General features: G+C 39.1%; 1 protein-coding gene across 1 annotated transcript in view; it reads right to left on the minus strand.

The window, feature by feature from the left end:
- The window catches only part of LOC150091477 (uncharacterized), a 317,989-nt gene that overhangs the window by 119,968 nt on the left and 170,779 nt on the right, over positions 1 to 27,242 (minus strand). The window contains exon 3 of the mRNA XM_090375829.1: positions 6,315 to 6,531. The gene's annotated coding sequence lies outside the window, so the exon portion shown is untranslated. The remainder of the gene's footprint in view (positions 1 to 6,314; positions 6,532 to 27,242) is intronic.

A 27,242-nucleotide genomic window follows, 5' to 3' on the forward strand; every position in this document is an offset into this window, starting at 1 on the left:
AGTGTAGAACCCTGCGAAAACTTTGAAATCCTTTTACATTTGTAGTATTTTGTACAAGCACTTGAGATATTACAAATTATGATCAGTATTGTTAGAATATAAAATTAAGAAAATTGTAAACTGTTATTAAATGTATTAAATTTTATTGTATTTACAAGAAATAAAAATAAATTTTGACTTAAAATTAAAAATTACCGAAAAAACCCAGATAATGAGATATTTTTGCGAAAAAAACCTATCAACCCAGATGACAATCAAAAAACCCAGATCTGGGTGGAAAAACCCAGGAGTGGGAGCCCTGGTTGAGGGTATATTATTATTATTTAATACTTTATACCCTCAACATAATGCTGGGGGTATAAAGTGTAAAGTAAAGTGTATTTAGGGTTATACGGCACCAGGGGTTCCCCCATCTCCGCGTTGTTTACATTGTGATGGGTGTGCCAGTTTGCTGAAAATGCCAGAGATTTAAAAGTGTATGGATATTGTACATGTGTAGTGTCGTGTACCGTTGTTCATCTGGTCATTTAGCCCCTGGACCCCTACTGAGGCCCAACGTTGCACCACTTTAACCCCGTGGAGGCAGACCAGGTACACCAGTATTATAATTATTTACTCTGGCAGATCCTGCCACCTAATTTCCTTAGATTTCAGTGGCTAGGACCTAAAAAAAAAAAAATAATAATAAAAAATGCACATATACAACATACAAAAATGCATATGCATACACATCAGTTGGTATAGGTTAGTTCGCGTGGTGAAGGCGCTAGAATGAGAAGCCGAGAGTTTTGGGCGAAATTTATTTTGATGGTTAAATTTGGATTGTGTGGGACTGTCGCTTGCGTATAGTTAGAGTGGGGGAAGGGAGGCTGAAGATTGGGGGATATAGTCAGAGGAGGAGCCGATAGGGAAGGTAGCTCCAGCTTGCAGTGGGGCATGCCCATGCCCCACCAGAAAGAAGAGAAGGATGGTGGGGGGTTAAGGAGATGGCAAGCGGTCTCCCGCCCCCACCGGGGAAGGGGAGTAATAGTGGGCCAGACAAGGGAGCTGACCCAGATCGCCAATAGGGCGTGAAGGCTTGTGGCTGCGAAGTGGTCGTCTATCATCAGTGGCCTACCATCCAGGGCTAATGGAATTCTCTCAGGCTTTCTTGTCAGGTCCGTACAACGACTGTGCAGGTTCTTCTTTATCTTTTGGTGAAAGTCGCTCATGGGACTGAGTCCCGTCCGTGTGTCAGTTGAGAAGGATTTTCATCACGGTTGAAGGTCCAATCATGTCCATTTGTTTTCTGTGCAGCGCGACAGCTGCTTGGTCGTTAGTATTTATAGATTGGGCAACGCCCCAGCTGTGGGTTAAAAGAGTCAGATCTTTACGATCACTGTTTGTGGGATCTGTTCTCGTCATAGTGGCAGTCTTTACATGTTCATTTCTGTGCTTTGGTCCCAACCTGGGTATGTACAGTCATTTGCACGCTATAGGTTGGACTTGTCTTTGGTATTAGGGATGTGGAAGGACAATGATGTGCTTCGCAAGAAATTCTTGAATAGAAAGCATTGAGTATACAGTATATCATGACGCTATCGCCAATTCTCTGTAGGCCACTTTTCCGGCCGTTTTCTCCGAATAACATCGTGCAACTGTTTGTAGTATTCCTGGTTTAGTGTTTTGGCCATAAGCATGGGCGCCAGCAGAATATTTTTCAAGGTGGTGCAAGTGGGAATAAATTTTTTGTTCATCAAATTTTCTTCAAAATAAATTAATTCTAATATTAAAAATTGTGTATTACTTCGAAATTCCAAGGTGGTGCTACCGGCGCTCATAGCCATAAGAGACAAATTCATAATAAACAAATGTCCTGTAAGTCAAAAAATACGATTAGCATGATGTTCACATTTGATCGGGATTGTCTTGTTTTTCTGGGCCTTGGAGAACATTGATACTTCCATTGAGAGGGGTAAGCCTTTGTTTCCGAGCTAGAGCCACAGGATACTTGCACGTAGAACGCAGGATGACCAGAGTCCATTTCAGGAATTGTCTTGTTTATAATGTACAAGTGGAGGCGCCTCCGTAGCCAGGTGGGAAGGAGCAGCAGTGCATAGCACACTCATCTTGATTAGACCGGGGTTCGAGCCCATCACCACCAAATACGGAGGATGTGGAAAGGTCAGGGAATGACCACCGCATATCCTGGAGCAATATGGCCTTAGTTGCTAATGCTCCTAAAAACCAAATAACAAACAAAACAATGTACAAATGTACATAGATACCCCCTAGCTGAAGGGTGTTCAGGGATGAACCATGCATACTGATTTAATAATAATGACTAATGCTACTATGGACACATAAAAAACAGTAACCAGTATCTGTTGTTAGTTCCAGGAACTTATGTTGTGTTACTCGATGAATGAGTGGCATATACACATATAAGTAGGGTTCCCAACTTTGAAACTGAAAACAAAAAAAAAGTGTTTTTAATTATATTTTAAAAAAAAGCTGATCATCGATTACGGACTAACTGCCAAATAGAAAAAAACTAAAGGAGAAAAGACTTGCGCGAACCGAGAACATTTCGTTTCTGCACATCCGCCATATTGACCATTCAATCCTCCAATCAGAGCACAGCAATAACAATATCCCTTGCTTCAACCGCTGAAAACCTGCAAACTAAAACTCACCCCAGTAAGCAAGCGGATTAACATAACCAGGGATGACCAGTTCTGATATGCTGTTACTGTATGTGCTTCCATTAACTTATATGATTCATTTAAGCTGTGTGAATGGTTCCCGGAGAAAGGGTCGCCTGCGTTCTACGTGTGCAAGTACCCAAACACCAACGATCCATCACCAGTAATCACAGATTTTCTGAACGTGCTGCAGCTGACTCAAAGTGCGGGTCAGCAGCAGCTTGTTTACAAAGATCTCGTCATAAGAGAATTCGCCGCTCTCTGTGGTCATCGTGAGGATGCGAGGCATAAACTTTACTGAAGTGGGTTACATCCCCAAAGCTTGTGTTAAATGATTACCTTTTCCCATAAGAAATATCAATTTTACTGTCAACTTTGAGGACAGTTAAACTTCGATCATTCGTGATCAGATCATGAATGCAAGCTACCGAATCCCTGTTTTTTTTTAAGTTGAAAGGCGACCAGAGCAACGATCATCTTCAAGGGAAAAGTGGTCCTCTTTACCACTGAAAAGTATTCGAACGGCACATAGCAACCTCTTCGAAAACTGTTTTTAAAATTTTGTTAAGTTTATATTGCATTTTCCCTAATTTGAAAAAAAAAAATTTTTGATGCAAGTTCGCTGCTCAGTAAAATCACTCATTTTAAAATGCGATGAAAAACACAAAACACATTCTAATCAACACGCGTTAATTCAGACTACCTGCAGATAAACGGATGATTCATGTGTCTCTACAGGATGTTCCATAAAGAAAAAAAAAAAAGTCCCAGGACGTCGCACAAAATACAATTGCTCCTGCTACGTATTACTTGAAATCGTTAATACCACTACTTATTACAATAGTACAATGTCATGTGCTTTAGACATCAAGTGCATCAGTATGACGTCCGCTATTGTCATGGCACAAGATAATTCTTCTCCACGTACGATGTGAAAACCGACGCAAAGTTCTGTGTTATCGTCAGGGCCGCCGCAAGTGGGTAGGCGATGTAAGCGCCACTTATGGGCAGCAGTTAAAGTGGGCACAGAAATTTCTTTTGATATTGTTTTCTGATTGGTTAAAGCTTATCAGTATTCAACATTTACGGCGAAAAATTTTATTTTGCTTACTGGCGGCACACAGGAACGCAGCACTACTGGTTATCGTTGCAAATGCATCCTGAATTCGTTGCTTCGGTTCAACAGAAACCATGCGATGTTCTGCAACCTTAGCTTTGAAATACCTCCACCGGGCATTATCACAAGTGGTCAAATCTCTCTTCGAAGTCGTCATGCACTTGTTTTACTGTATTGTTTGTGCATGTCCTCTCGTGGTATCATACCACTGCTGTTAGCTTATTTACAGTGGAAGAAAGCTTGTTAGCATTTTTTCCACTGTAAATGGACTGATATCTGTCATATTATCTGGAACAAGCAAAAAGAAACACTAAAAAGCAAGCAAAAAAAAAATAATAATAATAATAAATTATCATCAGATCTTGAATAGGCAAGAAGACAGTCAACGTCCTGGGTCTTATGGAACACCCTGCATGTTTAGATGAGTCACCAAACAGGTTGCATCAAGTCGCAATTCGCAAAAACTTGAAGACACAATTTGAACATACGAAGTCAGTCCTCAAACTTTTTGAGCGTTCGTAATGCTTACATAAACTTAAAAGAAGCACAATATATGGAATATACAGTGAAACGGAAGGAGACAAGAGAGCCTTCAAAAAAAAAAAAGAGAGAGAGCAGTGCATTGCTTTAGATTAGAGGATAAACAACACCCAAGAGCAGTGGCTCTCAACCTTTTTGGGCTCGTTTAAACTTGAAAAAATAATGCGAATAGAACCAATATATTTTAATAAAGCCTAAGCCAAAGATTTTTTATTTAGTCGCCAAATATACAAATTGGAAGTTTTCACAGAAATATTTTAATGAGATACCTGAGCTCGATGCTTTTGAACAATTTCTTGTATGTTAGGCGTATTTCAGATAAACTTACTCTCATGTCGTCTTCAACGAATCAATTTTTCCCTTTTACTGGATGTAATGTTTGTTAATGTCAAGAATCTAAACTGACAACAACAATAAGTAGTCGAGAACTGCAATAAAATTCTCACGGCGAGATTGATTTGAAATTTCAGGATACTTCTTTGAACGAAATCCAGAACACATCTGGGGGAAACTTGGTATATTTCATTTTAAGACTTCAATCACATGAAAATGATGCTAATCGTAGTATGGAAAAGTAAATAGCCGTATGGTAAAGCAAAGTGACAGCTAGAAGGAGGTTATAAATAAATCATAACCATGCCACCAAAGGGGCGTTCCGTTGGAATTCTCTAGACTCATGTTGGAACCATGCACAGAAGACGAATTCCGTCTCCGTATAGTAACTTCTCTATAATACCTGGCTGGCACTAACTCCTGACAAACAGGTGAGAGCGCATAAGAGTATATATTTTAAATTTTTCTTACAATTTTTAAAATGTCCTTTTAATTTTTTAATTTCTCTCGCGGCACACTTAGAACAATTTTGCGGTATACCGGGTTGAGAACCACTGCCTAGAGAATTATAGAGCAAGTTCCTCCACTCATTAGCGTACCATCGCAATTGAAGGATGAAATTTTTAATTTTAGGTTTTATTTTCTGAATATTAATATGAATTTATATGTTCTTTGCTTTATATTGATTAATTGAATCAAACTTGCTTTTTGTACCACATTTATTTAATTAAACTTTTCTACCAATTGCTTATGAATTACTATATTACACTTAATTAACTACATCGTATTTGCTAAACACAAAAACTGAAATTTTAAAACCCACCTGGATAAATAAATAAATAATCAATCATGATTAAGTAAATCGATGATAATAAAATCCATTTCCGCTGTTGATTTTGTTATTGTTTTAGTTGATTTTATTTAAATTTTCGTATTTCACCAAAGACATCACAAATCTAATCGAATTTTGACATCATTGGCATTCAGTGCGCCCAAAGAAAGCACCGAAAACGACTCGCGTCCTCGCTCTTCCGCTCAGTCCACGATTTTGGGCTGCTCGATCAGTCTACGGTACCCTTTTAGTTGGGGTCGTCGAGAGCTAACACGACTCAAGTGCATGACGGGCACCTCGTATCTCATGTGTGTCCACATGAGATACGAGAGTTAAAAAGCGACAAGTCAAATTGTAATATACAATAAATTAATAAGATATAAAATAAAAATATTTTTATTATTTTAGGTTTGCAGAATTTATTAAAAATGAATTAATTACTTAAAATAATATTAAGGTCTCGGCCGGGCCCCTTTAGGAATTGCGGACCCTGGTCTATAAATCTGTTAATCCTCCTCCTTTCTCGCTTGAATATCTTGCAAGCTGCTCTAGTAGCAGCTTGCAAGCTGTTGAAGAAAGAAATTGTGCCAATTTGCTGTCTCTGCTTTCACCGTCACAAAATACACTTTTAGACAAATGATAAAACTTAGCTTTCCTACGTATATAATATTATATGTACTTGCATGTTAATACTCCAGTAATTCATGATATATAATTAGATATTTAAGATCCAATCAGGTGTCAGTGTTAAGCGGTTGTACTACTTGGGCTGGCATTGCTAATTCCAGGGTATTTACAAAATTATTACCTGACATTAGCTAGTTGTTTGTTCTGTGCCATTACTCTGCTCTTAAAAACATTTATATGGTTCTTCTCTACAAGTATATGCCAGTGGTCAACTCGAGGGTACAGCAGTACATGTATATGCATTTGAGTTGACCGTGATTCGAGCTCGTGTGACTGCTAATTCGGCAACTTTCTTGTATTCTCTATCTTGTAAATTCCTCTGACCCTATGTGGTCGCCCTAGAATATAAACAGAAAAGTTATTTTTATTAATTATTTAAATGCCTATTTCTGAAATAAAGCAAGATTTTAACCTATACAGGTAGGAGTGCTTCAATTTTTTCTAAAATGGTTTGCTTAAAGCAACCCTAAAATATATACAGTATTTGGAAATTTAACCTAAAGTCTTACTCGTAGCCAAATAAAAAATAAAACAAAATGAAAGAAAAGAAAGGAAGGAATTTTTATTTGATAAATATAAATTGAAAATGCGAAGAACAAAAAAATTTCTCATCCCCCCCCCAAACTTTTACCTGAAAGCTAAGATTGTTATTATTGTTGTCCCTTCATTTTTAGGCTATATATTAATGCAACAAATGTGATTTAGTCTTTTTTTTTTATGTCAAAATAAAGGCAAGTGTAGCTGTATCGCTTTCATTAGTTTGATATCCTATAAAAGTGTCCCTTTGATTAACTGCATATATTTATAATTATAAAATTAGTCTTTATAAAATTAAAAATAGCCAATATTGTCTAATTCCAATTAATATTTATCGCAATAGGTTTGCTAAAAAGAACTAATAAACATCGAAATTTTCAGTTCATTATAATATCATTTAAGTTTATTAAAAAAACGTACATACAATTTTTATAAAATTCCAGATTTTCTGATGAAACTTTTCAAGTAATGAGCAAGAATAAATACAGCAACGCACAGAGTTCAAAGTACAAAATAACAAGAGAACGAGACTGGAAGACCTTGTAATTTTTGTGCATTAAGAGGACGTCTTCGTTTACTTTTTATAGGCGACGTACATGCAAATTAAATTCAGTGACGGCAGCAGCCACGAATCGCTACCTACTTTTGATGTAACGTCAATCTAGTGCCTGGATCTCGTTCAAAAACTCTCTACTATACGCTTGAAGAACTCTGCAAGTTAGGTTTGGTAACAACGAGAAATGAAATGCAGCACGTGCTTCTCTGCCTAATCGGTTGGTCAAGCTCCTCAGTAAAACTTTGGCTTGTATTAGATTTAAGCCGGAGACCGTCCCCCCTCCCCCCGCTGTGGCGCCAACTAGGACAATGACAACTTCTAATTAATCCTCGTAATCAATTCCAAGTCTGCGTTCGGTTGTACTGGATAGTGTAAGATGTATCCATCCAACAGAAGAAAACCAGAGCCGACTTTTAAAACTGGACCAAAGTCTCTTCAGTCACGTGATTAATGGTACGAAAAGATGCTCTCAGCTGTTATGGTATCTTGCTACTCTTCTGCAGCCAGAGCTGTGCAGAAAGAAAAACGTTATTTTATTATTGTCTGGCCGACTCGTGCCATCCCGTACATCACAGTCGTGAGATAAATCCTGGCGCCACCAACACTAAGGGACGACGGACAGCGACTCCCCACTCCAGGAGGTCTGGCGCTGAATGACGTCACACTCACGTGGCGGCCTGCCAGCCCGGACAGAACGGTCCTAAGTACGGCCTACATTCCGTACGCAGAACAATGTCCGCGGCCAGTATGACTATCCAGAATGATAAGGAGTCGCTAAGATGTTGCGCGACAGACAGCAGTTCCTGTAAGACGTGTATTTTTGGCAGACCGACAAGCAGCACGTGGTACGCTCCTTATGAATTTTTCCCAACTATTTCCAGATACGCTTCCTTACATACACAGCGACCCAAGGAAAATTTGTCCCGTGCGATGAATAAAACGAACCGCAGTTGGATCACGATTGAAGCATCAATTAAAGAGCAGCTAATTAAGTTAGACACTGTTTTAAAATCGATGAAAGGTTTGTTTACTTTTCTAGCCATGTCTCTCCTTATTCATTAAATGGGGAGAGGCATTCATTTTGCTCAATTATTAATGGTTATAGCTATTGGAGCGGTATGCTTTATAAGCAGAGAACAATATTTGATAGAGCACAACTTAAAATTAAATTCCCTTCACCTGGGTTCTCCCGCCAATCGGACACGTTAGACACTTCCTGGTGCCTCGCTAGGCTAGAGATTGAACAGATAGATTTCATCTTTGAATATCAACTCGTGGTAATCACTGGAAGATATATATGGTAAATATTAGTTTACTTCTCCCCTTTACTTGTTAATGAGAGTGATCTTAGTTGGCCAAGTGCTTCACAATAAACACCTAGATAACAAAGAGTTGAGACATTGACATACTGTGTGTCAAAATTGTATATACAGTATTCTGTGGTAGATTGCTTGTTTTTTCTGAATTAAAAACTCAAATGTCCGTGAAAAAAAAACCCATGCAACCATCTCTCTAGACCGGTGTACTCGGTCCACGGTGTTAACAAAATAATAATAAAAAATACTGTAAAAGTTTCTTCCATCAAGACAGGATTCGAACCCAGCCCTTAGGCACAATGTGTGAAAGATTAACAACCATAGCTACTGTGCCAGCCGCGAGAACTCCTTTCTTGGAAAAGAAGCATAACCAACTCATAATCTTGAAACGAAACATTGCTTAATGCGACAGCTAGAATTAATAATAAGGACTTTTTGTTCGACATAATTAATATATATTTGCCGCTTTTCTTATCTGAAATAAATGAAAATAGCTACTGAATTCCAAAACAGCAAAATATATATTATCAAAAGTGTAACAGCATTAGCAAATAATAAATACCAATAGCACTGGCAAATAATAAATAATATCAATAGCACAGGCAAAGAATTGATAATAATAAAATTTATAATAATAAAATAAAATATTAATAAAAATATATATATTTCAAGACAGACAATACATAAAGCATATGTATTGTCTGTTTTGTCAGCAAAATGGGATGGGGTGAAAAAATATTAGCAGAGGTAATTAGAATTAGAAATTCTTTGAACAGAAATCGTGGAATTGATGTAGAAAAGCTCTGGAGAACAAGGAATATCAAAAACAAATCTGAAATAATACAAATATCAATGAAAAGATAAGTGTATAAGACTATTTTAGCATACATAAGGCTTCACATGACTTTTGCGATGACATCCTTTGTAAGTTATTATTTTATACAGCACTTGCCAACAAAACAAGTCAAATTTCTCGCCATATCTGCGTTTTATCATCTTAGAACACTTTACACGACTGGAAAATTTTATCTACAACACTGAATATAAATATTGCACCTTTGGAATCACTAGCAAAACAAGTCAAAAGTGGTGTTCACATATTCTGTCGTATTATCATTACATAATCGTCTAATATGCATCGAAAGAACATTTTTCTAGCGTTAAAATATCCGAACTTTTTTTGCATATTTTATTTTAACATTATGTTGTCAAAATTTATCATTGTATTCATCATCATCATAGCCATTTTCAGTCCACTGCAGGATGAAGGCCTCTCCAGCAAACTTTAAAGTTCCTTCTGATATGTGCAATGGCCATCCATTTACTGCCATCAATGTAGGGCACAGCATTCATGGTTCCGTCTACTGCAACCAGCAGACCAAGCCCATACCACCAGAAACACCTCCTAATTCATAGTTGGGACAATACATCAAATAGTAAGCGCTCTCCAAGCATCCTTCATACTCAAACAAGTTCATCAGACTGGACGGTTAGTCAATATATATTTGCTTATTTGGCTCAGTGTCACTTTTATTTCTTCTGTACGTTGCCAGTTGTCAACTTGGAAATATTTAATTCCTGAGAAATAGCACGTGTAATCATTTTTGCCAGTCTCATCTGCTATAAATTTGATCTCTTTTCGCGTGTTCATCAACGCATTCGAAATCATTTCCGGATTAATCCGGAATAAATTTCAAACGCATTAATAATCAGACCTTTCTTTATACAGGGTGTTTCAAAATTGCACAGAACAAATGTATGAGCATTTTCTATAGGTAAAAATAACTATTTTTATCTGGCCAATAAGATTGCACGTCTTAATTTCCAACATAAAGGTAAAGGTAAACTGCAGCCATTATCAACCCACTGCAGGATGGAAGCCTCCTCAACAATTCATGCTGATATTAAACATTAATATCAGCATGAATTTTTTGTCCTCGCCTTTTTCCCATTATTATATGGGGTCAGCGTTTTTTTTTATTGTTTTGGCATGCAATTTTTACGGCCGGATGCCCTTCCTGACGCCAACCCTCACCCTTTATCCGGGCTGGGAATATGCGGTGGTCATTCCCTGACCTGACGCATCCTCCGTATTTGGTGGGTACGGGCTCGAACCCCAGTCTAATCAAGAAGTGTATGCTATGCACTACTGCTCCTGCCCATCTGGCTACGGAGGCGCCAAAAAGAAACTAATATAAATCTGAAAAAAAGGAAAACATCTAAAGCAGATGTTCAAAGTGACCTCCATTTTGTTTAATGCAATGTTCAGCGAGACAAATCCACGATTCCTAGAATGTCTTATCGTTTCAGTACTACTTTTAATCGTTTCAGCAACTTCCAAACTTGGAATTTTTTCAGCTTCAACTTCCAAAATGAAATTTTTATGTTTGTCTTGCGTCTACAGAACAACAACAACTGATAATCTGAACCCCAAGATAACATGCTGCCAAAATCAATCTCGTTAAAAACTTTTGCTTTACCTGGACTGCCACTCCTTCCCTGGAAGCTCAAAGGAACACTATCACCCAGTACTAGCAAACTCATAACGGGCTAGGACCTACCGGCTGACACTAAACCTGTAGTGCGGGGGTAGGAAAAACTGCAAATCCCTCCTGGGGTAAGATTAACTGCAAACCCTTCGGGGGTTGGACTAACTGCATACCCATTCGAAAGTAGGATAAACTGCAAACCCCTACCAGGGTAGGACAAACTGCAAAGTCCTTCAAGGGTAAGATCAATAACGATCACATGGGAGCTCCTATCACCCATGACTTTACTCCATGGGGCTAGTTCCCTTCCCTTCCTCTTCGTCTCCCACCTCTAGTGGGCTCCCTTCTCTGTGGTTTACTCCCTTTTGAACTTATACATTCTGACCCACTCTTCTTCGCTATTTTCCTATTAACTCCTTTCAATTTTTTTAAAATTTTTGTTTATTTATTTTTTTAAAACTTGGCCTCCGGCCAGGAAGCTCAGGAGACCCTGGTGAAGACCAGCCAGAGAATGATAGGCAGCCTGGCTCATCTCCCAACGGTGATGATGGAAAACGTAGCGCCCCACTAGGAGCCCTGCGGCCAAGTAGCCAGAACACAACAACAGAACCCAACACAATACTATACGCATACAATACACTACACATATTTCTGGAATTTACAGTTCTGTATATTACACAAAAGTACTGATGGCGCAGTTGTGGAAAACCACCAGTGGGCTTAACCCCAACACTATGCCACTATGTTCGTCTTGCGTGACATCCGTGGCAGCAGTTAGCACGATACATGGCCGTCTGCTACTCATTTGGAACGGTCTGGGTTCGCTTCTCATCAATGACTGGAGGAATTTCTAAAGCCCTCTTCATTCGACAGTGTAGTTAGCCGATCTCAGACGGAGGGTTCAGGGTCTTCCTTAGTGGGTTATTCCGGGCTTTTCAGCCCGCACAACATGCAAATCGGCCGGTGAATACACTTCTACAGACATAATACACTTATGAGCGCACGATTCAGGGTCGTTAATACGTATAGAATGAACCCTAGATTTCATGTGTGATCCTACAAAGTAATCTAAAGGTATGAGGAAGGGTGATCGTGGTGACCACTGTACATGACCGTTTCGACCAATCCATTGGTTATTGCACTCCATATTTAAAAAGTTAGAAACATCACGGGAAAAGTGGGGTGGTGCTCCGTCGTATATAAACCACATTCTCTGCCGATTTTTAAGGGATATGTTTTCTAACAGTTATCACAAATTATTCCTCAAAAATGTAAGTATGCCATTCCTGAAAGCGTTTCAGATAACAAATAAGGGCCAATAACAGTAGAGAAACTACAAAATCCTGGGCCCCTCCAGCGAGAATTCTACGAAAGGTTCCCTTGTGCTCTTAACAACCAATTCAGACAAAATGTACAGTATGGTAAAAGGTAAAGTGCAACCATTATCAACCCACTGCAGGATGGAAGCCTCCTCAACAATTCATGCTGAGGGAAATGGACCATAATCTGCCACGCTGGTCCAGTGCGGGTTGGCAGATCGACCGTATTCAGCAGTCAGGGGCTTGAACCCCGGTCTACTCAAAGAGCGTGTGCTACTGCACTGCTGCTCATGACCACTCGGCAACGGATAACCACCAATAAGATTGTTGCCAAAACTGCCACACCAAACGTTAAACAAAAAAGGTACGTTGATAATGTGTACTGACAATTGTATATGGGTTTTCTTCGGCTAAAGTATGATTGTTTCGAGAGTTGAGAATTTCAATTTCTTGTAAAACGTAATTGGTCTATAACCAGAACATGACTGAGAAAATGAAGATCACGTGTACGTTGCAAAATGAGCCACTGGAAAAGGCTTCTGCGTTTATTCATATCTTGAGACAACAATTCTTGTATAGGCATATTGCAAAATGGATACGACTGCTGTTCATGTAATGTCCTCTATACGCTTGCAGATGAAATATTTAAGCGACCTTACAACCTTCTGGTACTTGTAGTAAGAGGACCGATCCTTCAACAGCACGAAGTATTTCTCTTCAACATTTGCAGTTCATTGAAATCGCCCTCTACCAGCGTTTACTCGTAATGGTTTCAGCATATATATTTCTCTAAAGTCTTGTCTTCACAGCAGTAATATGATTTTACGATTTGGTACTCGTCCAGTTGGAAATTTTTCAGCGTATCTGCGAACAGCAGCTACTGAATTTTTCATGAACATCACAACAAATTAAAATTCTCTCAGTTAATTCGGAAAAAATAAACAGATTTGGATTTGTAATGTCTCCTATAATATCCGTTTAACAAATTCCACACTATAAACAACGAGGCAATAATCGTGGAACCTGAAATTCAAGTAACAGATACGTTGACATCGTTAGTACGTATTTTGAGACACATATTGGTTACTCGCCTTCTGGATGGAAGATTGTCCAGGGAAGTAACCTATAATGGTTTAAATTTAATAAATAAAATTCGTTTGTAAATAAACGTTTGAAACTCGGAAACTGTAAGGAATAAATCATCGCATTTGGCATATAAATTATAGAGCACACTCTTTGATGCTGGTGGTTCTCTGACCGACTTTAATTTGTTCACCTTTTATAAACTACACGTATTTTTCGTTTCCATATCCTAAAATTTATAGCAATGAGATACGTTGTTTGTACAATTATTTAGGTACTCTCCCTCTTTCTGACATATTCTGAGAAGTACTGGTCCAACACGTCGCAATTTTGATAGCTCTGAATTATTGGAGGTAAAAATCAAGAGAACAGACGGATGACATGTTTTGAATAAAGCAAGCAAAAAACTCATTCCACCTACATACGCCTAGATATTTTGTTAATTTGTGTTTCTGTATGATATCTTAGGAAAGTTTCGTTTTGTTTTCCGTGATAATCTTGTTCTATATTTTTAGTGATAAAACTATCCCAGCAAAAAATAAAATCTCATTACTCAACAAAATTAACTTTTCAAATTACAGAACACTCGTAAAGATCTTAGTGATACAAAGTACAAAATAACTAGAGTTCTGTGTCTGATATGATTGTTTTTAATTTATCCAAAATTCAGGATTTCTATCAGGAAAACAATCTGTATTTCTGAAGAAGTTTACTTATGTGCGGTAGGGTTCCTTAACCTGTGGGTCGAGTTCCAGTATTCTCGCTCCGAAGACTACATTTATTTGAGCTTTTGATCTAGTGTATTAGATCAAAATCTCAAATAAATGCGTAGTGATCCTATTTTCTTTCTAGAATAATAATGCTCAGCCATGATTTCGTATGAAAAAGAATTTTAACCGAAGTATGAATTTAGAATATAAAAATGTATCTTTTATGCATTTATTATATGTTTCCTAGTAGGATTTCAAGTATGAAACTGTGGAAGAGGATATTATTGAGCCTGCGCAACATTTTCTCATATGCAACACATGGAAAGAATAGTCTTAAGAATGTCAATTCCTGTTCTGTTAACAAAAGTTGCCTTTGTTAATAAAATCAACAGCTGGATGCCAAGCACTTATTCTTCATTGTTAGCATTAAGGCGCTTTTGTTCCCTAGCAAGTGAAACAATGAATGGCAGTTGTTAATTATTTAAAAGGTACCGGTCTTGACCATGATAATCCTTTCTAACTGCTGAATATCTAGTGATGGACATGTAAATTTTCCTTTCCAGAATGACCTTAATTGCTTCATGAATATTAAGTGAGTTCAACAAGACGCATTGTTATCTTCAAAATGGTGGCTCATTCTGGTCCAATTTTTACAGTTAACAGCAAGTTTTGATCTATTATTAATTTGCTATTACCTATAAGTCGAGCAATACTTGTTCGTAAACTATGTATAGCATAGCTGCTGGAGTTCACTAATGGAAAGAGATATAAATACGGAAGGGAGGATAAACTCCAGACACCTAAACATTTCAATTTTGGGTAAGTGAAATGATTAGCAAAATAATACGAATTGGTCAGCCATCCTTTATTAATCGGCACCTGTTTGCAATTAGACTCTAATTCTACAGGATGTTTCAGCAGAATGTACAAATACATCCATGATGCGCGACTTCTGGAAAACTATACTCCTGATAAAAAATATTACCTATATAATAAAATTCGAGAAAATTATTATTATTTTTTTGTTATTTTAATACCTGCAGCAGTTTTTAACTAAACATTTTTTCGATGGTTATTTATCTTTCTGGCTTATGTTAACGTACATTTTGATGCGATTCAACGAATGAAGGCAATTATGAAGAGAAAACCTTATCAAAATTAGTTGAGGGTAGCCTATTAAACATGCTCCTTGTTATGGCTATGACGAAACTCTAAAATGATTGAAATACTGCACATTCTGCTTGTCTGTAATTTTAGAAAAATGTAATATTATCCGAAAAGTGTTATTACACTGGAAAATGTACCAGAGACGAAAAGAGGGCTATTCGGAAGAAGCCAAAATAAATAAATAAAATACAAGGCAGGTAGTCCATAAATAGACCAATATATAAACACAACTAGTGTTGTGGAATCTGCTTGAACATTTCGTTTAAATAATGGAATTTTTCATACACGCTCCAAGCAAAACTCTGCTTCCTGCTGGCTTCATTCCTCTCCCCTTCCCCATCACCCTACACACTCATCAGTTAAGGGGAGTTGCTACTTCACCTTCTCCAGCACAGACTGCTTGGCGTCCTTTCGTCCTTCCTTTTAGGGCATAACAGGGAATACTGTAGAGGTGAGCCCATAAAAGTTTGTCTGCTTCATTCGTAGACAATGCAATATATGACATCTTTTCTACCCGAGCGAGTGATACAGTTAACACTTTTCAAATTTTGAAATACACTCAGCCAGCACTGATATTGAATTCTTCCCTATTAGTAATAGAAAATAAAATAAATGTACATTTAATTATTTTCCACAAGCTAATCAATAATAAAGCCTTGATATAAACTAAATGCCTCAACCGAAATGTTGTCATTTCACGGAACTGTTATAAAAACGGAAGCAAAACTACAAAAACAAGTTATGCTGTCAAGCTTTCTCGAATGCTTAAAGAAATTCAAAGCAACTCACTTTTTGTAAATGATAAAGAAAGCAAATGAGACCAAAGGAGACTATATCCTTGTATAGTTTAGGAGCCGGTTAAAATTAACTGTGTAATTGCGACTTAAAATGATGGAGCCAGTAACATCATCTCTTTCGCCGAAAATTCATTCTTTTTAGGTATGTGCTTTATTTAAATCTTTATATTACAAAAACATCAAAAGGTGGCCTACGCAACTTCCAGAACTTCAGATACTGTACCAGCATGGTTATAACGATATATTCAACTATAATATGGTGATTCTATATGTAATAAGAAAAACAGAGTGCGGAATTGTGGAATATAGTTAATTAGGTAATAGGTATAGTCAGTAATGGTTCTTATCTTATTTGTTTCTTGCTTTATGCACGCACACAAAAGTAAGAGTTCTTTATTTATCAGTCAAAAGCAAAGAGAAGGCTAACACTCATAAGACCTTGATACTACGCCAGACATTTTTGGCTTTAGTTTGCAACTGAACACAAAATAAAAATTCAAGCCAAAGAAAAATCTACTAATTTAGCACTATGAAAAGTCATATACGTGGAAATAAAACAACACACAGCATTACAAGCTTTCTAACGAGTAACTCGCCCTTATGCTATCATGCAGACCAGCAAGCATTATTCATGAAGCCCGATCGATATACTACCAGAATATGGTACCCGCAGAATCAGCTGTTTATGCCGCTTCGTTTTCTGTTTGATTATACAGTACATCTACAGAAACTCAAACACTTTGACTTTTAAAGACTTCATATAACTGTCAGAGAATTGCATACGTGCTTCTAACTGTGAGTTCGCTTCTATTTCCCCCTTCCCCCGCTTTCTAACAATATCCGGGGTAGCCCCATTTATCATAATTACGTCACACTGTAAGAAAAAAATTCTTGTTATGTGGGGTATCGTACAGTTGGGATTCCTTAGTCCTGCAATAGTGACATCACCAATCCTCGCGAGGGTGTGGAGTTAGGGGCCGCACCTCTTCTGCAGATCAGCTCCTTGTCTGACCTGCCTTTCTTCCAGCATCGATGTATAAGCTGGTGCAGCAAAACATCTTCCTACTGTCCTTCCCCTGTTATCAGTTGTCGATAGTTAGCGATAAACACCACCGTTGTCATGATGGATGAACGTCTTTGGGCGGTAATTGGTCTGTGTCGAGGAGATTGAGCCAAGTAAGTTAATAACAGGTCTTCACTATCCTTACTTCCACACACGGAAAGCGCCCTCTGGCTGACTACCAGATGCGGATATTATAGGTTGTAAATTTTTTTTGATGGGAATGTGCTCCCCTCCTGCCGCCCCTTCCCATTTGATCAGTAACAGATCTAAATTCCTTTTGTAGAATGAATTGTAACACGACGTTGTAAAAATGATACGCTCTTCATCGGGGACTCAAATCTACAAGGAAAAATTCTTTCCAGATACGAGAAATGCGACAACTACCGGTATGAGGTTTAATTGCCATTGAGAAGGCTTCGTGCTTGTAATAGGAAACAATCCATCGCTGACAATGAATACACACACGTGAAAAAGCCGTTCATTTTATCGATGCTACGAAGGATAGTTAAGAATTACCCTGCAGGGAACACAATGAGATCACTTAAAATTTCTTGGACGTCTCCTGTATAACAACAAAAACGTTACAACCGGCCAGCTGGGTTCAATTTCACCAGTCAAGCAAAACGTGGAACATCAAAACTTCAATGCATGTTAAAATAAATATTAAAAACACCAAAGACCAAACTGCAAGTGTCCTAGCTGCTAGATAAACAAGTGTAAATTACGCTTAGATTTGTTCTTAATCATTTTGTTAATCAGAGTTGAACTTAAACCCGCCTTACTGAGAGAGATTTATATGCGTCCGGAGGGGCAAGGGGGAAAAGTAAGCAGCCTGTTTCCCAACATGCACGCATTGGCCTTATCCAGGGTGTGTGCTCCGAAGGGGGTGTATCCCCGCATTAAAACTCCATATTCAACATATACTTTAATACTTCCTACAATGAATATCAGTGGAGATCCACTGAAAACATCATCCGTTTCTTCACCTTGCCCCATCACCGATCATTCTTATAAATATCAAAGTGATCTCATGTTTTCAATTATTCGCATATTCAATTAGTTACCCGTGACACTTGAAATCCTGCTGACCATTAAATACTTAGGACATATTTACTGATTTCAAAATTTATCAAATTTACTCAATTCATTATTTTATCTCATATCTAGCAGTTGAACAGTTATCTTGTGTCTACCGATTCAACAGTTGAGATGACCGCCTTAAAAACTTCGATCGAGGTAGAAAAAGATTTTTTTTTTTTTATTTAGATAAGACTGTTCTATTATTCTCGGATTTTTTCAAGTCAATTTCATCTGTATCAAGGACAAAAGTCTAAATTCTTGAGATCCAATAATATTCAGAAGGAACACCAATTAATTATCCAGGCTATTGAAAGATATCTATTAACAAAATTATGGGAAAACTCTCCGCTTCCCAGGTGACCGTTTCGGTAATAATTGTTATCTCATAGTGGAAAGCCAAACATTTGAGGCGCCTCCGTAGCCAGGTGGAAAGGAGCAGCAGTGCGTAGCACACGCTTCTTGATTAGACCGGGGTTCAAGCCCGTCACCACCAAATACGGAGGATGCGGAAAGGGCAGGAATGACTACCGCATATTCCCGGAGCAATATGGCCTTAGCTGCTAATGCTCCTAAACACCAAATAACAACAACCAAACATTTGAATGAAAGAATCCCAATTACCAACAGTTCAAAGGTATAGAAAATTTCCACCACTTCCCAGAGATCCGTTTCCGGATTGTCCTATACAACACTCCAGATATTTCGTACATAGCGAAATATCAGGAATAGAGGAGATTACACAGGGGAACGTATGATAACGAAAATAGTACACTTTCGTAAAAGGCTAACCGAATTCAAAGTGACTGCCAAACTACGATATATCCTTTTTTTTTTTTTTTTTTTCAGAGAGTAGAAGTTATTTATTCTTGCATACGTGCATAATAACTAGTTCTAGATTATCCATTCCCATAACTGGAAGATGTTATTCCCCTTCATTTAGTGGAATACCGGCTGCGGAATAACGAATAATACAGTACTGCTATTGTGTACAACTGAGATGCATTTTTTTTTTTTCTTTGAAGAAAAGGTTCTTTAGCCACTAAACAAAGAAAAATCAAACCTAATCAGCATTCAACTGATTAATAACATCTAATCACGCTTCCAAATGAAGTATTGCTATCTAATAAGAAGTTAATTTTGAGATATATTTTCTAGACAAAAAGAAATTCGGAAGATTATTACTAAATATAATATCACTCTTATACCACGTGAAATTAATAATACAGTTTATTTAGCTGTTCGCCTACACTAGGTATGCACATCGTATTTCTGGGAGCATCGGCAAGAGGAGTCTGTCAGCAGCATGGACTGATCATAGGTATCGATAAGATACCTGAAACGTTACCTTAATGTACAGTAGTTTAGGCGAACAGCTTAATAAACTATATTATTAATTTCACGTGGTATACGAGTGGTATTATATTTTGTAATCTAAATGGAAAACAACTATGTAACGTCCTTCCCTAACTATATTAGAAACTGAGAAGATTTTTTTTTAGTTGAAGCAAAACAACTTAAGCGAACACTGACATTTCTTTTATTTATCGATTAAAAAAATTATATTTTTTTTGTTGGCAATGTAAATAATAATGATTTCCTATTAAGAACAGTAACTGGCGAGAGCATTCCGACAGCACTGGAAGGGAATATCTGATTGAGGCTCTTTATCCTAATTAATGCTTGGTCCAAAGTAGCTTGACTGTACTGATTCCTAATTGGCGTGAAGAACACTACTTGAGATGGTGAAGTTTTACCAAGGGTTCAACCACCCCAAAATCCAGTATTTGACAGAGAGGAATCTCGCTAATGGTGGCTCTGGATATTTTCCTTGGTTCTAAAATTCTCCTCGCTATGGACGCTAACTGTCGTTCCCGACTTTGGCAGTACCACAGTACTACACCGTAATGTGACCCATAGCGGCGAGGACCTCGGAAATTTCATCATTGCAGTAAACCTTCAAGTATTCAATCAACCTGGAAATCTCTCAACCTACAGCTCCATACTTTGGGAAAGTACAAGAGACATTTCTCTGGTTACCCCTTCAATAACCCAAAAATTTGCCAAATGGAGAGTACAATACTCCTGGAAAACATGCGACCAATGAGCCATCACCTTCTCTCTTGGTCTCTTGAACTCCACCTGCTGTATAGGTGGAGTTCACAGAACTCCACCTATACAGCAGGACATTCGCTTTTGCACGAAGAAAGCTAACTGGACTGTTTTAAGAAACGCTCAACAGATAACTATCTGAAGATACTCCTCTTATCACTCAGGACGCACCTGAACAATACATTGCAGCATTAACCAAAACCATCCAAAAAGTATGTACTGAGCCATGGTAAAAGAACTGCAGCAGCTCAATGCGTGTTTTGTCAATGATATACAGAAACTTTTCTAGCAGGGATAAGAAGGTGATTATTCCTTTGTATAAGTTGCATCTTGAGTACTGTATATAGGTCTGGAGGCATCATTTTAGGAAGGATGTAGATCTGCTGGACGGGTGCAGAGAAGGGAAACCAGATTGGTGAAGGCAGAAGCAGCCCCAGATCTATTAATGCCCTGTGCGAGATTTTTTGGTGCGCCCTCTCCAACTTGAAATTTACAGAAAACCAGTGAATTTTCGGGGTATTTTGCGCCCCCTAAATTTTGGCGCCCTGTTCGGGGGCCCGCTCGATCGTGCCTTAAGCCGACCTTGGGTGAAGGGAACAAAAGGGTGGTCTTACCTAAAAAGGCTTCATTTCTGAAAATTACAGCATGGGGAGACCTGGTTTCCGCGGGAAGATCTGATTGAGGTGTTTAAAGCCTTGAATGGATTAAGGAAGCTGAAGGTTAATGGTATTCTTCCACTTTAGTCCTTAGACTACACACATAAGGGGGAAAAAATTCAAGTTGACGTGCAGGATAGATGTGCAAAAGTTTGTCTTCAGCCCGCTGGCTGATTGTTAGAACAGACTTCCATCTGTTGTGGAAGTGGATGGGTTGAATAAATTCAAGGGAGGACTAGACAAATTCTTGGAGGGTACAAATGGGTGAACTGGTTTTTCTTTTTCTTTTCTTCTTTTTTTTTTTTTTTTTTTTGCTGATACTAAATAAACTTGATTTCCCGCATAGTTTGCCATTACTACACTCGAGTGCAAAACGTAAGGACCAGTCAGGTTTTCACTTGTAGCTTCTCATAGGAGTGGTCTGGATATGGGAAAAGCATACCAAAGGAACCTCGTGAGGTACAGAAATGATGAAGGAAACAACACCGACACAACAACGGAAACAAAACGGTACAGAGGGACTTTATTCAAAAATGGCAACATAGCACTGGCTGCCATGATACAGATGCATCACTGCTAAATATGAAACAAAGGGAAGAGGTGGTCCTCAGTAGGAGATATGGCCACCCCTGATATCAATGCAGGCTTTGCACTGCCTCTCCATACTTAGGACAACGTTGTTGATAAGTTCTTGAGGTAACATCGTCCATTCCTCTGTCAGCGCCATCTTCAGCTGGTGAACATTTTCTGGTGGGTGTGGACGTGCCGCTAGGCATCTCCCCAGAGCGTCCCGTATGTGTTCGATGGGATTTAGATCGTGAAACGGACAGGCCAATCCATATGAACAATGTCCTCACTTTCCAAAAGCATATCAACGGCTGCAGTGCGATGGGGTGTGGCGTTATCATCCATAACTTTTGCAAGTAGAGATAGGGACGTGATAATCCCATTATATAAGGCCTATGTTAGACCACACTTGGAATACTGTGTTCAAGTATGGAGACCGCACCTAAAGAAAGACATCGAGCTTCTTGAAAGGGTGCAAAGAAGGGTAACTCGCCTGGTGAGATCGGCAAAAGGGCGTCCTTATGAAGAAAGACTTCGAATATGTGGGTTGCAGAGTTTGGAAACTAGACACCTTAGAGGAGATTTGATTGAGGTGTTTAAGGCTCTGAGAGGCTTCAGTAAAATGAATGAGGACAAAATTTTCAAGATTATAAATGATGCTAGAACTAGGGGACATAAATTCAAGTTACGCGGGGAAATGTTTAGATTGGACTGCAGGAAGTTTTATTTTAGCCAGCGAGTTATAAATTACTGGAATAAGTTGCCTTCATGGGTGGTAGAGGCCGACAGTTTGGGGAAATTCAAAGGTCATCTGGATAGTACTTTCGGGTAAGGGAAGCGCATAGGATGATAGGATTAATTTCCTTTTTATTTAATTTTTAATTTCATTTTATTATTTTTATTTATTTATTAATTATTATTATTTATTTATTTAATTTTTGTTTTTATCATTGTTTTGTTCGGATTTTTTTTTTTTTTTTGGCTGGTGCAGCATAAGCCATAGGCTTTCTTGCACCATACGGCCGTTACTAATACTAATACTAATACTAATAAACACGAAGTCGGGGCCAATGGCACCTGGGAACAGACGCACACGGGGAAGGATTACTTCAGTACAGTAGCGTGCACCGGTTACAGTACCGCATTCCAGTATCTGGAGTTGTGTATGTCCAAGATAACGCCTCCCCAGACGAGAACACCTCGACCGCCATATTAACATTTCGCTACTAACATTTCGCTGCTGTCCAGTCCTTGTGTTCGATGCACCACTGTAAACGTTGTCTCCGATGGGCAGGTGTACAGCGTACTGGCTGTCGGGCAAACAGTCTACCTTTGTGGAGTCGCCAGGCCACAGTAAACGGCGATATCCTGCGTCCTGTGCAGCTAGTTTGCAATGGATCCCGCTGTCTGGTGTCGGTCCCTCTTGACCTGTAGGATTATATAGCGGTCATCATTGGGCGTTGTTTTTCGTGGACGACCACAACTGGTCCTTCGGACAGCTGTACCTGTCGTTCTGAAGGCCGACCACGCACGTGAGACGATGCTATAGGCGATACCGAACTCAGCAGTCACACTCCTCGCACTTCGACCTTCCTCGAGCTTCCCAATTATTCCACCCCAGTTAAAGTCATCCAGATGTTGTGTACTGACTATTTTGCTGTCTGTTGCACTGTATGAAACCAAAAGAACGTCTGTAACAATCGTGCTCACCATTCGGTAATTTGCACATAACTGCTGGACTGCTGCTTTTATCAGTTTATGTAAGCCCTCTCATCACGATTCAAATTTTTGAATGTGCACCTGCTTTCTACTGAACGGCCACAGTTATGTAAATCGCCACAGCCTGTTTCGTTTGACTTTGTGGTTGTAACCTTTAGAAATAACGTTGGTCCTTAAGTTTTGCACACCAGTGTACTACCGTCCTCCCCACACCGGGTGGAAAAGGCCCGGGTTCGAATCCCGTCGATGACGCGAGGAACGTTAGTGGGCTTTTTTCACTCCGTGTCTGAGTTAGTCGGTCTCAGGCGTAGATAGCAAGGTTTTTTCCCTCAGAAACTGAGGTTTTTTCGTCCAGCAAAACAGGCAAATCGACCAGAGAACCACGCAATTTACAGACACGAATACGGGTTAATGTAATCATTTACGGGTAACCTTAATATAGTAATATAGTATAGTACACCAGTGTACTACTAACGTACCCTTTCGGGATCGTATATTAGACCAACACCGAGTTGGAGGATATTATGCTTTGAATGTGCACCTGCTTTCTACTGAACAGCCACAGTTATGCAAATCGCCACAGGCTGTTTCGTTTGACTTTGTGGTTGTAACCTTTAGAAATAGTGTTGGTCCTTAAGTTTTGCACACCAGTGTACTACTAACGTACCCTTTCGGGATCGTATATTAGACCAACACCGAGTTGGAGGATATTATGGGATCGACCAGGATAATGATGACCCAGAGCAGCCAAGAAGTCGGCTCTGGTTCACCATTAGAACTATCTGAAGTCGGCCATCAGGAGACTGACCATAGTCCGTAAAGGAGAGAGGAGATTGACTATACTCATTAAACAAGAGAAGAAGGCGATTAAGAATTTGAGCGATTACTTCCAGGGAAACACAGCACCATTCTACCAAGCCATAAAAAAGGCACACAAAACAACGGCACAGACACTCAATCTTAACAAAGGGACCACACTGACAGACAGACAGAAGAAACAAAGATAGAAAGATGGGTGAAGAAGGCACTCCATGGCAAGCACTAACATGACATCCATCAAGGCTACATAGATAAGATGGCTTCCAACGCTTGGCTCACGAACGGAAATCTCTTCCCCGAGACCGAGGGAATCATTCTCGGCATCCGAGACCAGGTAATCAACATTAGGAACTACAGGAAATACATCGCCAAGAACCCTGCAGTAACATATGACACATGACACCGGCCCCGAAAACAATCCAGCACATCACTGCATGATGCAGTGTGATCACCCAGATGGATTATTCTCACATATACGGCCAGGATAATACATCAGAAGCTAGCGCAAAAATACCAGCTGATCAAAGAAAGTTTACCGTATTACAAGTACGAACCTCACGCCGTACTAGAGACCTCTACTCACAGACTATACTGGCAGCGTGTCATAATCACGGACAAGACAATCCGTATACACGAGTAGTTACAGATCTGTTAGTTTAACTTCTGTTCCAGGTTAATTAGTAGTAGTAGTAGTAGTAGCAGCAGTAGTAGTAGTGGCATGTGATGCAAGAAAGCAAATGTATGAGCTTATGCAGCATCAGCCAAAAAAAAATCACACCATTCCCTCCAAATGCCTGTCCAGTTCCTCCTTAAATTTATTCAACCTATCAACTTCCACAACGACAGATGGAAGTTTGTTCCAGCAATTAACCACCCGCTGGCTAAAGGAAAATTTCCGCACATCTATTCTACATCTGTCTTTTCTTAATTTGAATTTATGCCCTCTTAGATTCGTAATCTGAACAAGTGAAAGGATCCCATCAGAATTCAGCGTGCTCAACTCATTCAAGGCCTTATATACCTCAATCAGATCACCGCGCAGGTGCCTAGTCTCCAGCCACTGCAATTTTCAGAACTTAAGCCTCTCTTGGTAAGAGGATCCCTTCATTCCCCTCACCAATCTAGTTGCCCTTCTCTGTACACGCTCAAGTAAATCTACATCCTTCCTAAAATGAGGCCTCCAGACCTGTACGCAGTACTCAAGCCGTGGCCTGACCATTGCCTTATACAGAGGGATAATCTACTCCTTTTCCCTGCTAGCAAAATTCCTATATATCATTAACAAAACCCCATGACCTGCTATGGCAGCCTGTCTGCATTGCTCAGAAAACTTCATATCTGCCTGCACAATTACTCCCAGGTCTTTTTCATTTTCTACCGCCTTAAGTGTAGTACCACACAGTTGGTACGTTTCTCTGGGGTTACTTCTACCCATATGTAGTACTTTGCATTTGTCAAGGTTAAACTTCAGTTGCCACTTCTTAGCCCATCTGCCCAAATTGTCCAGATCCTGTTGCAGTAACACACTGCCATTACTGTCATTAACAACCCTGCCAACCTTTGTATCATCTGCAAACTTCGACATTAAGCCTGATATACCTTCATCAATATCATTGATAAATATACAAAACAACAGTGGACCTAACACCGAATGTTATTAGTGGAGTCCCTGTGGGACTCCACTAATAACATTAGTCCAAGAAGAGCAGCACCCATTGATTACCACCCTCTGTCTTCTAGCACTTAACCATCCTTTTATCCATTGTAGCAACTTACCCTTAATACCATTCTGCTCCAATTTGTACAATAGTCTTCCATGCGCAACAGTGTCAAAAGCTTTCCTGAAATCCAAATATATGATATCAAAATTATTTTTCGCATCCAGTTCCTTTGTAACCACATCATACTATCCTATCAAATTTGTCAGACAAGACTTTCCCTTAACAAACCCATGCTGTGTCTGAATTATTGCTGCAGTCTTGTCTAGATAATCCTGCAATGCATCTTTAACCAGCGACTCCATTATTTTACCCGGAACAGAAGTTAAACTAACTGGTCTGTAATTACTCGTGTCACCCTTCGATCCCCCTTTGTGAATTGGGGATACATTTGCACATCTCCAGTCCGTGGGAACCTCCCCTGAGTCCAAGGATGCTCTCATAATTATGGCTAAGGGTTTGCTTAGTTGCTTTGCCGTCTCCTTTAATATAACTGGATAGATCCCATCCACCCCAGGTGCTTTTCTTACGTTTAACTTCAACAATTTCTCTTCCACTTTGCTCTCGGTTATTACAAAATCATTAAGTATCTTGCTACAATTTGATAACCTTCTGCCATTTTCAAACCTTAATAATTCCTCACGTGTGAATGTAGATGCAAAATACTCATTCAGTTTGTTTGCTATCTGAGCAGGATCATCAACAGTCGAACCATCGATGTCAAGTGGACCGATCAGATTCATCCCGTTCCTTTTAGAGTTTATATAAGTAAAGAAATCCTTGCTGTTTTTCTTAGCATCTTTTGCCAAGGATTTCTCGTAATCTGCCTTCGCCTGCCGAACCTCCTTTGTGAGGAATTAATGAAGTCACTGGTCAAGGAAGCATTGCAGGATCATCTAGATAAGACTACAGTAATAATTCAGACACAGCTAAAGGGAAGTCTTGTCTGACCAATTTAATTGGATACTATGATGTGGTCACAAAAGAACTGGATGCAAAAAATAATTTTCGTATCATATACTTGGATTTCAGGAAAGCTTTTGATACTGTTACACAAGGAAGACTACTGCACAAATTGGAGCAGTATGGCATTAAGGGAAAGTTGCTACAATGGATAAAAGGGTGGTTGAGTGGGAGAAGACAGAGAGTGGCAACCAATGGACACTGCTCTTCGTGGATTAATGTTATTAGTGGAGTCCCTCAGGTTCGGTGTTGGGCCCATTGTTGTTTTGTATATTGATCAATGATATTGATGAAGGTATATACCAGGCTTAATGTCCAAGTTTGTTGATGATACAAAGGTTGGCAGGGCTGTTAATGACAGTAATGGCAGTTATGCGATGC

Source organism: Mastigoproctus giganteus, chromosome 1 (assembly GCF_048544385.1).
Source record: "Mastigoproctus giganteus isolate SK-2022 chromosome 1, ASM4854438v1, whole genome shotgun sequence".
Taxonomy (NCBI): domain Eukaryota; kingdom Metazoa; phylum Arthropoda; class Arachnida; order Uropygi; family Thelyphonidae; genus Mastigoproctus; species Mastigoproctus giganteus.